The sequence below is a fragment of the Prosopis cineraria genome, unplaced genomic scaffold (genome assembly GCF_029017545.1).
Source record: "Prosopis cineraria cultivar Desert tree isolate PC_DT_omini unplaced genomic scaffold, ASM2901754v1 PC5, whole genome shotgun sequence".
Lineage (NCBI taxonomy): Eukaryota > Viridiplantae > Streptophyta > Magnoliopsida > Fabales > Fabaceae > Prosopis > Prosopis cineraria.
Window position 1 is genome coordinate 20,032,897 of NW_026555336.1, and position 10,590 is coordinate 20,043,486.

Below are 10,590 nucleotides of genomic sequence, written 5' to 3' on the forward strand. Positions count from 1 at the left end.
CACATCAAATATAAAAGGGTTAAAACCAATAATCCTTTAGAAATAATTTTGAAATATTTGAGATCCCATAAAAATCCTTCAAATTTGTAGTTTGAGCTCAAACTTAATGATTTATAAAGGTATTGGAAGCATGGAAAAGTTTTGGGAAGCTAAACACTTGAAAATAAAGCTAAAAATGTCATTTTTTAGTATTTTGGTATATAGGCTGTGGCTCGTGGTCAGTACACTGTGACACATGGCACAGAGAGGCCAATTTCACTGCTATACCCTGCACCGCAGCTTGCACACAATGCACCACGATGCATATGTCCTTATCATGACAGCAAAATGCTATCATGATAGCTTCTTAGGACGAACTTCAAACGAGTGCCATTTTTGCATCCCATATCCGATTAAAGCGATTCAAGTGCTCATGCGAAGCTTATTCAATAAGATAACTAATGATACAAGTTTCATTATAATCTGACACCATATGAGAATTTTAGATACTCAGATACAAAAGTTAATTTTTAAAGCGATTTTCAAGCATCCAAGTACCCAAAACTCAAAACTTATACCATTAACCCATTTTGAGGCTTGAACCAAGTCTAATAGATCAAAATACACCTGATTGAGCATTTAAATTCACAAAAACATACCAAACACAAAATTTGGCCATTTAATGCCAATTTCACCCAATATGGCCAAAACATAAAATTAATATTACATACACCATTTGGCCTCTATTACCACATAATACATCACATATACATTATCACCACATGTATACAACATTCCTTATACTTATATTAGTATTTTATCCCATCACCATAAAAATCACCACATATTCACATCATATACAATATTGGAGTAAAATATAAAATAACATAGTACAATACAAGTGCAACCAGTCAAAATTATATGCATTCCTAGCTAGCAACTCATGTTATCATCCATATAAGTTTACATACACAACTCAAAATAAAATTAGGTATTACAATGGTAATGTAGCAAGTCTGCTAGCCCTTACTTGATTCCTTCATTTGCTCAGACTTAGCGGTTGAACCTGTAAAATGATAATCAAAGGGTGAGATAAAAATCTTAGTAAGTAAGATAATGTACATTATCGATTAACATGCCAAGTTATAAACAAGCTTTAAAATAAGCATAATAAAGACACCATATACAATCACCACAATTTAAATGCATGATCGCTAATCATCCGGTCCTCTAATACTCTCAATTAAATTGGTAGGCTATTTCACAGAATCAAACTGCATGTATGGTCCCAAAACTCACCATCCATGGTAGGACTACCCAACCAAGGTGTCCTAAACCACTTCTGAACTACAGGTTTCCCTTATTACAAGTAATTGAAGTGTCGTTACTCCAACATCGCATCCTATGCGTGCTAAGGAGTATAGTCTCCAATTTCACACCCTTCTAGGTACTAAGGAGAGTAAGTCTGGAATATCTCACCCTTTTTAAGCACTAAGGAGAAATATGAGCTGCACCTGGCATCCCGAGGTGCCAGCAATGCCATGTGGACTTAACCTCCACTAACTCTACTAGGTGACCTCCCACCCTCTAAGATGCTACATTTCACTATATATCTCCACTTAACCATGCATAAACCACTTTCTAAATCAAGATAATGAATCTTAACACTTGCTTAAAAAACATGACATTTTACATATCAACATTTCACTCATTTTCTAAAATAGTTAACTTTTACAAAATTTATACATATATACATAACAAATCATACAAGAACAACTTGATAATAACTTATACAAGGTAATAAGTAATGCAAATTATCTAGTTACCTCAACTCTTTTGTTACTAAAAGGGTTACCCATGGTACTAAATCTCTTCTTGTGTCAAGGCAAGTGTTCCCACACCACAATCATCAACAAGTACTATATGTTAATTTTCAATTAACACAAGCACTATTAGCTATCAATAACATTCCAATTCTCCCACTTCTCACTCATATTCTCAACAAAGAGGCTTGCCAAGATTACAATTTGTACACATTCCCCTCAAACCTCCCACTTACTCTATTGCAACATAACACTTAATATCTCAACTTATCATACTTCAAAACCCCATAATCAAGCTAGGGCTTGATGTAACTTTCACCAAACAACAAAATAGCTTCATATTATCACTTATCCAAGGTTAAGAAACTTAAATCAAACCTTTAGAATTACTTTAGATCTTTAAAACATAGACCCATAGCTTAATCCATTTAGAGCAAATTCTCCTACTTTCAAATTCCATGGAAAATGAGATAGAAAGATAGAGGAAAAGAGTGGAAAACTTACTCAAGAGTTTGAAGGCCCAATTTGTCTTTAAAATTATCCTAAAATGAAGCCCTAGTAGTTCCTTAACCCTTCCCCTTCGTGTTCTAGGTTTCCCCTCATAAAAACTACCTTTTTTTGATGATTTTCAAAATTTAACTTGTTTGTGCTATGTCATGCGCTGCGGCTCACGACGCAGTAAGCAAAATGTCATTTTTACTCCCCCGATGCCACCTGATTTGATCCAACTTCCATCCTAACTCAATTTAGAGCCAAATATGACCTAAAAAGCCAATTAGCAACCCAAAAATATAATTAAATTAATTAATCATACTTTGAGCTAATTTATCCCTTAATTAGTCAATTTTTAACTAAGTATATGTATATGAAATATGAAATTTAAAATATAATATCTGTGTGTGTGCGTGTGTGTGTGTGTTTTGAAATACATATATATTTATGTATATAATATATATATATATATGTTATATTATATTATATTATATTACTATGTTAGTTTTAAATTTAGTTTTATATGATAAATTAAATTTAATAATTAACATGATATAAAAAGATATCATATTAGTTTTATAATTTAAATTTATGAGATAAATTCAAATTAGATAAGATGATATCATAGATTTAATTTATGAGATAAATTTAATTTAATTTCTTTGGCTACATAAAAACCCTAATTTATATAACATAGAGAAGAGAGACAAGTTTCTTAAGTGAGTGAGTCTTTTGATGGCAAAACTCTGAAAGCCATGAAAATACCCTAGAAAATAAAAGGAGCATCTGATTGACAAACAGACATTATGTACAAAGAGCACTAGCATGCTATTCATGTTGGAAAGCTATTTGTATGGATAATAGTAGAGGGAGCAAATCTATATTGTCAACTCCTGAAATTTGAATACTTGAAGAAAACAATTGAGAAGTTCAAAAACAAAAGGTAACTCTTCTATCTACCTTGATTTAAATGAGTTCGATCGATCTACGATCGTGATTTGTCGCACCTTTCAATCCAACAACTATCATTTCTATATTTTTATTAGTTACATGTAAATATATGTATAGACTCATCTTATCCTATCTACATCTAAACAAAAGTAATTTTTATGGACTTTAAATTCTTATTGAAGAATTTATAGGGTGAATTGCTCAAACAATAATAAGAAGGAAAAAATATATCTTTGATCTTCTAAATTTATATAGTTTTAGTTTGGCCACTTTATTCTATAAGGTGTCATTTTAGTCTTTCAGCCTTAATTTTGTTAACTGCCAACATTGCAATTATAAATGCCGATAAAACTTAAAATTAATATGTCAACACTTGAAAATATTTTATTAGAATTTAAAATTGTAATGTCAGTATTTTCTATTAATAAGGCTAACGATGTCAAAGTTAAAAAAACTAAAAAAACACTTTATAAAATTGAGGAACCAAATTGAAATTTTATGTAAAGGTAAATAATCGAAGGCATACTTTTGCCTCATAAAGTTATGCTTGGAATATATTTCTCCCTGAGAAAGTTAAGAGGTTTACAAGATCCATAGTCTTTGCAACTAAAGAAAGAAAGAAGTAAGTAAGAAGAAACAAAGTAGACTATGCTATACATATACATACATATGTACATGTATATAGTGTTGGTAAGTGTATGAATTCTAAAGTGATGAATTACTTGGAATATCATGGTGGAGGGTCTTGGACATAATAGCTTATGACATTATGTTAAATTTGAGATTTGATGATAACAAATATAGTCATATTAACATAGGTAATATGTTTGAGAATATAGAATAGTTGACTATATGACTATATGCATTAGTTGTTTTCTTATATATATTAGTTAACTATAACTATGGAATAAGTATTTTAAAGTGTTTTTACTTATATTATTACATACTATATGAGATTTGAAAAAATCGTTTATGTGCTTGAAAGTTATTTTATTCTATCATATTTTTCTTTATCCTAAATTGATTATATATCCAAGAGTGATCAAGGTGTTCTTTTTCATAACTTGAATATTTACAATATATATATATATATATATAAGAGTTTTTATATGCATAGGATGATATAATAACTTTTTTATTTATTCCCATGTATATTGATACTTGGACTAACTACTTTACTCTTGACATATTATTGAAGGTTATCTAAAATAGAAATTTGATTGAGCATGAAGAGGAAGCCATTTGAGTTATCATTAACATGCTTCACTCAGAAATAAAGGACATAAAGATAATAAGAAAGATGATCCAATCGAAGTTTAAGTAAACAAGCTTCGATCTATCATAGCCTTGGTCTTGATAAGTATAATATTATTAGGCTTTCTAATCTTTATGTTAAACTCATTGTTTTATATGCATCATAACATATAATTTAGTTTTAAAATAAATAGTGAGATATAACCTTAATCTTGTTTTCAATCAATTATATCTCACAAGATTTAAAAAAATTTTTCTTAAATATTATTGAAAAACTAACTCCATAAAGTTTCTTAAAAGTTATATTTACTCAAAGTGGAGTTATATTATTAACATTTGAAGTTCATTAAGAGTTTTGGAGATATTCAGTTTCAACCTTGATTCAGTATTTTCTATATATCTCTTATTATGAAAATATATCTAATGTGAAACTTCTTTCATTTAAAAGTATACTTTTAAATATTTCTAAAGACATCTATTTCATTCAAAATAGATTTTATATGAAATAGATATGATTTTTTATAGTTGGCTATTAAAGCTTCCAATATACAGAAAAACGCTACTAACCTTTGCTCACAATTTTCATCCTATCTCTCACATTAGTATGAATTTTTGAGTGGTATTATTTCCTTGGAAACTAGACATCCAGCACTTTCCAACCATAGGTCATTTTCCTATTTTGAATTTAAAATGAAAGAGTTATAATTATTAGAATTCGACCCATAAACTATGTTACAAAAATGTTCCTTTGGCACCAGTGCTGTGCTATTAACATTAGTGCTATTCCTTCAGTTTTGGTAAAAATCTCTCTTTAGCACTAGTACTAAGTGTTAACACCTATGCTATTAATATTTTTAGCACCAGCACTACTTTTTAGCACCAATATTACTTTTTTACATTAGTACCAATCCTTATTTCTTCAAATATTCTAAGTGGCTGTTTACGTGTTTCATTGGTTAACACCTATACTATTCTACAACACCAGTACTAATCTTCTTCCTTGAAGAAATTTCTGTCTATTAGCACTAAGACAAAATCTTTGTGATTCATTATTGATTTATAACACCTTGCTAAAATGCTACACCAGTATAAACCTTCACCTACTTTTGTCAAAGCATTAAATACATAAATACTGTTATATTTGCTTTTGGCTCCAACAAGTAAACCCATCTAAAAAGCTATCAATTATTACTATCCTTTTTAGGTAACAATACCATTGCAAAGCTACAAGCTATACTTACATCTACAACATTAAAGATTGAAGAGCAACGAAAAATTGATTGTGTCTAATGGATGCTTTGCAAGACAAAATAGACCTTTGCCGAAAGCTCTAACCAAACTTATACTATATGGAAAAGATCAAAAGAGAGAAGGAGACTACTCCAATGGCTATTTTAATGAGTCTAACAAATCACTGATCAACTCTAACTATAAAAGGACTTATTTATGAAGACCAAAGGAGAGTAGAGAAGAGAAGTGAGTGGCACAAGCTGTGATATTCAATACCTTCAACTACTCTTTGTATTTGTCTCCAATATTATTATACTTCAATGTATTTATTTACTCAATGAGTAAGCTAGTATCAAGATCACTTTGTGATCAAAATTTCTCTATTATTTATTTGAGCAGACTTAAGATAAGGGAATCTTAAATGGGTGTTAAAATTACCTCTATAAGGGTAGAGAAATAACTTGTAAGTTTGAGAGATTGTAAGTGGCTTTACAAGTGTCTAGATCAAACTGTGGGGTTTTTGTAAAGGAAAGTGATACAGACATTAAGTCTGAGATTATATTGTGGCTTTACGAGTGCCCAGATTGAACTTGTGGTTATAGTAAAAAATCTCAGGAGATTCTTGGGGATTGGATATAGGCCAAGTGGATTCGGCTAAACTAGAATAAATTCTCTGTGTATTATTCTTTATCTCTCTCATCTTAATCTACCATTCATATTCCAACTTTCTGTGGTCAAGAGCTTTAAGTAAAAGATCAGAGGACACCAAATTCACCCCCTATTGGGTGACCAACATATCTTACAGAGGGGCATAGGGATCATAAGGAGGAGGAGGAGGAGGGTAAGGAAAGTGATGAGGAGGCGGTGGAGGGGCACTATAAGGAGGAGGAGGATAGTGAGGAGGTGATGGATAATAAGGCCGTCCATCTATTATTGGTGGATGAGGAGGAGGAGGGTATCCTACTATTAGAGACAATAGCTGATCCATCCTTGACATTATCTACATCAATGGCACTCTTATTATTGCTTCTCCTTCAAACATCCTATCTCACTTGTCCATCCCTATCTTGTGATGTGTCTACAATATATATGCATCTCATCTATATACATTATGTATCTGATTAGAGTTATAATTGTAATTTAGACTAGTCCTCTACTTCAACTATGTAGACTAGTCCTCTATCATGTGTTGTGTTTATATTTTAACTAGAAAGTGATAGAAAATAATCTCAAAAATTACAAGGAAGAAAAAGAACCAATAATATTTCCTTGGGCCTTTTATGTAATTTTTAGGTCTATTACTATAATTTTTTTGTTATTTTATATCAATGTCTAGTCAATTAATATTTAAAGTTTACTTTTTATTAATGATAGAAGTCAGATTATATCACTTTCAAAAGTTGAAAGAGAAAATTATACTAGAAATAAGTTTAAAAGTCAATTGGCCATTTAATCCTATAATATTGATGCAAGAAGGCAAAATAATAATAATAAGTCAGTAAAGAGGACTACATAATGCACCTCAGTACAAAAGGCAAAACTCAGGACATTCACTTTCCATACACTATCACCACAAGGCATGTATCCAGCACAACATTCATATCTACAACGACTTATATACAAGACAAAATGACATTTTTAATAATTTTGAAAAACTTGAGGAAACAAAACTGAACATATAGATAAATTATTATGCCTTGTCATGTCATTATTAATTTCTCATTTTCGAAGGATGTGCAATGTACATGAGGCGCTGCAAAAGAAAATACATGAACAAAATTATACAATGTATGTTAACATGGCCTATGGAAGAGATACAAACGTAATTAAATTATAGGTAAAAGAGTAAATTAGTTTTTAAACTATAGGTTCTAGAGCGTATGGGACTCTAAATTTATTTTTGATATAATGTTTTCCTTCAAATTTTAAAAATGGTGTATTCTAACTCCTACCGTTAATTAAAGTTAACTTTGACGATTAATTGTCTAAATAAATTCCTCAAAAATTATAAAAAAATGACCAATAAAATTTCGTTAGTCATTTTTTGTAATTTTTTAGGTTGTCTGTAATTTTTGTTAATTTTATGTAATTTTGAAAATCAATTAATGGTCGAATTTAATTTTTATTAATGATAGGAGTCAAATTATACTTTTAAAAAGTCGAAGGGCAAAATTGCATCAAAAATGAGTTTAATGTTGCAAATGCTATTGAGTCTATAGTTTAGGAGTCAATTTACTTTTTTACCCTTAAATGAAAGATCAATTAGTGAAACTGTTTGGATGTCAAACTGTTAGAACTTGATGTTTGTGACATTTTTCATGTTAATGATTTGATATTTAAATTTTTTTTTGTGTGTATATTCTTTAGCTCGAATACGTGAGAACTATCTCGATTTGATCACAATGTTCAAATTTTAATTAATCAGATGTCAAATGATGGTCACAGAAAAGAAGGATCAATTAATAATGAAACTATGAGACCAGACCAAAAACAATTTTCGTAGAAATATCAAATTGTGACCCCACGATAATAGTATGAGATCCAAAATGAAGAACCTCTATGTTTTCTTCTTGATATGTTCAGCAGCAGATGAAATCACTTCAAGGAATTGATTAGAAAAATATTTACATATTGATGCTAATTTACATATTTACATATCTATGATTAGTTTTTTCGCTTTTATGGGACATGGAAATAAAATACAGGAAATCATTAAGTTCTATGTCAAAAATATATATCCTTGCCATTATATGCAACCTACTTCTACTCCCTCTGATTTTAAATATAGAAACTATAAGTTGAGTAGTTTGTTTTAATCCTAAATTTAATATCTTTTTTTTTTCCTGCCAACTCCTAAATTTAGGATCTTAATATTATTTACCTTTCACATTTATTTTTCCAAACTCCTTACCCTATTGACTGCACAAAGGGATATGGTATTGAGAAAAATCAAGACACATTTTTTTATAAATAACTAACTTAACTAATTTTTTTAATTTATGTGAATTAGTTATTTAGCATTTACGTTTATTATCGGAGGAAGTATTAACAGAATTCAACAAACAAAACTCACGCAACGTGATTAAAGTACAGCTTAATTATCATTAAAGAGAATGTTCGATCCACTTGCCAGAAACAGGCGAAGCAGCAAACTGCACATTATTTTAAACACATTAGAACGAATGAGATGCGCGAAACAGGCCCAAACTGGCAAACACTGAAATAAAGTATTTGTCAATAGTTCAATGAAATCTGTGTGCTTTAGGAGAGATACTGTGGTGGGCCCCAAAATATAAATTTTTGGTAAATAACTAAATTTAAGTGAACTGGGTTTCATAACACAGCAAGCCTTTAAGTACTTATTATTATACTTACCAATCGCCAGCCAATAAAATCATTATATTTATAATAAAATTTTGTCCACAACCTTGTGAGTTTTTAATCAAATCTTTATCATTGAAATAATTTTTGTTGGTAATATAATCTGCATCCTCTCAGATCTTTTCTTTTCTGTTTTTTTGGCAACTAGATCCTCTTTAACGAGTTATTCTTTTAAAAAATGGGGAAGACATTTGTGTGATTAAACATACATCTGACTGTATTTGGGCCTTGGGCCTCCATTTTACCAAAAACATAAGTAGGCCCAATTTAATTAAGCATTACATTCAACATTCTTTCATTTTTTTTTCCAAGTTAACTCCTCTTTTATAAAACAAAAAACAAAAAAAAAAAGTTAACTCCTCCATTTTGAAATTCATTCGTTGACTTAAAGTTCATCCGACGTAAAAAAAAAAAAAAAGATAATAACTCGTTAGAGACGATATAGATATGAACCCCATTTGTCAAATAAGACTCAATAATATACCTTCTTTTGATGCAAAATGCCTATTCCCATCCTTCACGCTTGTTTGATTTTAGAAGAGGCAAAAACTAATCATTTGATATATAGTTTAACTTAATAATATAATTTAATCCTTAAATCTTGATTTCTTGTAGTTTGGTTCTTACAGTTTTGGTTTAGTTATAACCCAATCTTTAAACTTTGACTCTTATAACTCAATTCTTATAATTTTAAATATTTAAAATATTAGTCCTTATATTTTAAAAAATAAAATTATAGAAATTAAAATTATGTTAAAATTTAGACCTAATATTTTAAATTACTAAACCTTTTTAATCTTTATAAAGATTAAAATTTTGAAATAGCTTTAATCTTTGTGATTTTATTTTAAAAATATAGGAACCAATATTTTAAATGGTTAAAATTATAAGGACTAAGTTGTAAGAGTTCAAGGATTGAGTTACAACAAAAATAAAAGTATAAAGACTAAGTTATAACAAGTCAAAGCTCAAAAAATAAATTACAATTGGGTCAAAACTACAAAAACTAAATCATTAATTTTTTTAAAAAATTAAAATCTTTTAATCCCACTAATCCATTTTTTAGGGGAAAAAATCAAAGTCATTAGAATTTTTTTATTAGATTCAAATTATTTTCAAAATTTTAAATAAACATTATAAAAACTCGCAAAATAATTTTTTTAAAAAATAATTGATTTTTTATATAGGGTTAAAGAGCACCACAAATCCTAAATTATTACATGAGTAGTATCCTAAACACTCCTAAAGTGTGCAAAAACTCACCTAAACTTTGAATTTTAGAGTAGATTACCCCCATCATATGTTTGTACCCCCCATCGTTTGTTTGTAGAATGTTGACTGTTATGTAGATCAAAAGTTACAAGCTAGCATGCCACATGTAAAGGAAAGAACCAAATTATCCTGAACAAAAAATCAACAACCCATATCAACAAGAAAAGCCAGAGAAGAATACTCCAGGTTCGCCTTGGACGACGGTGAT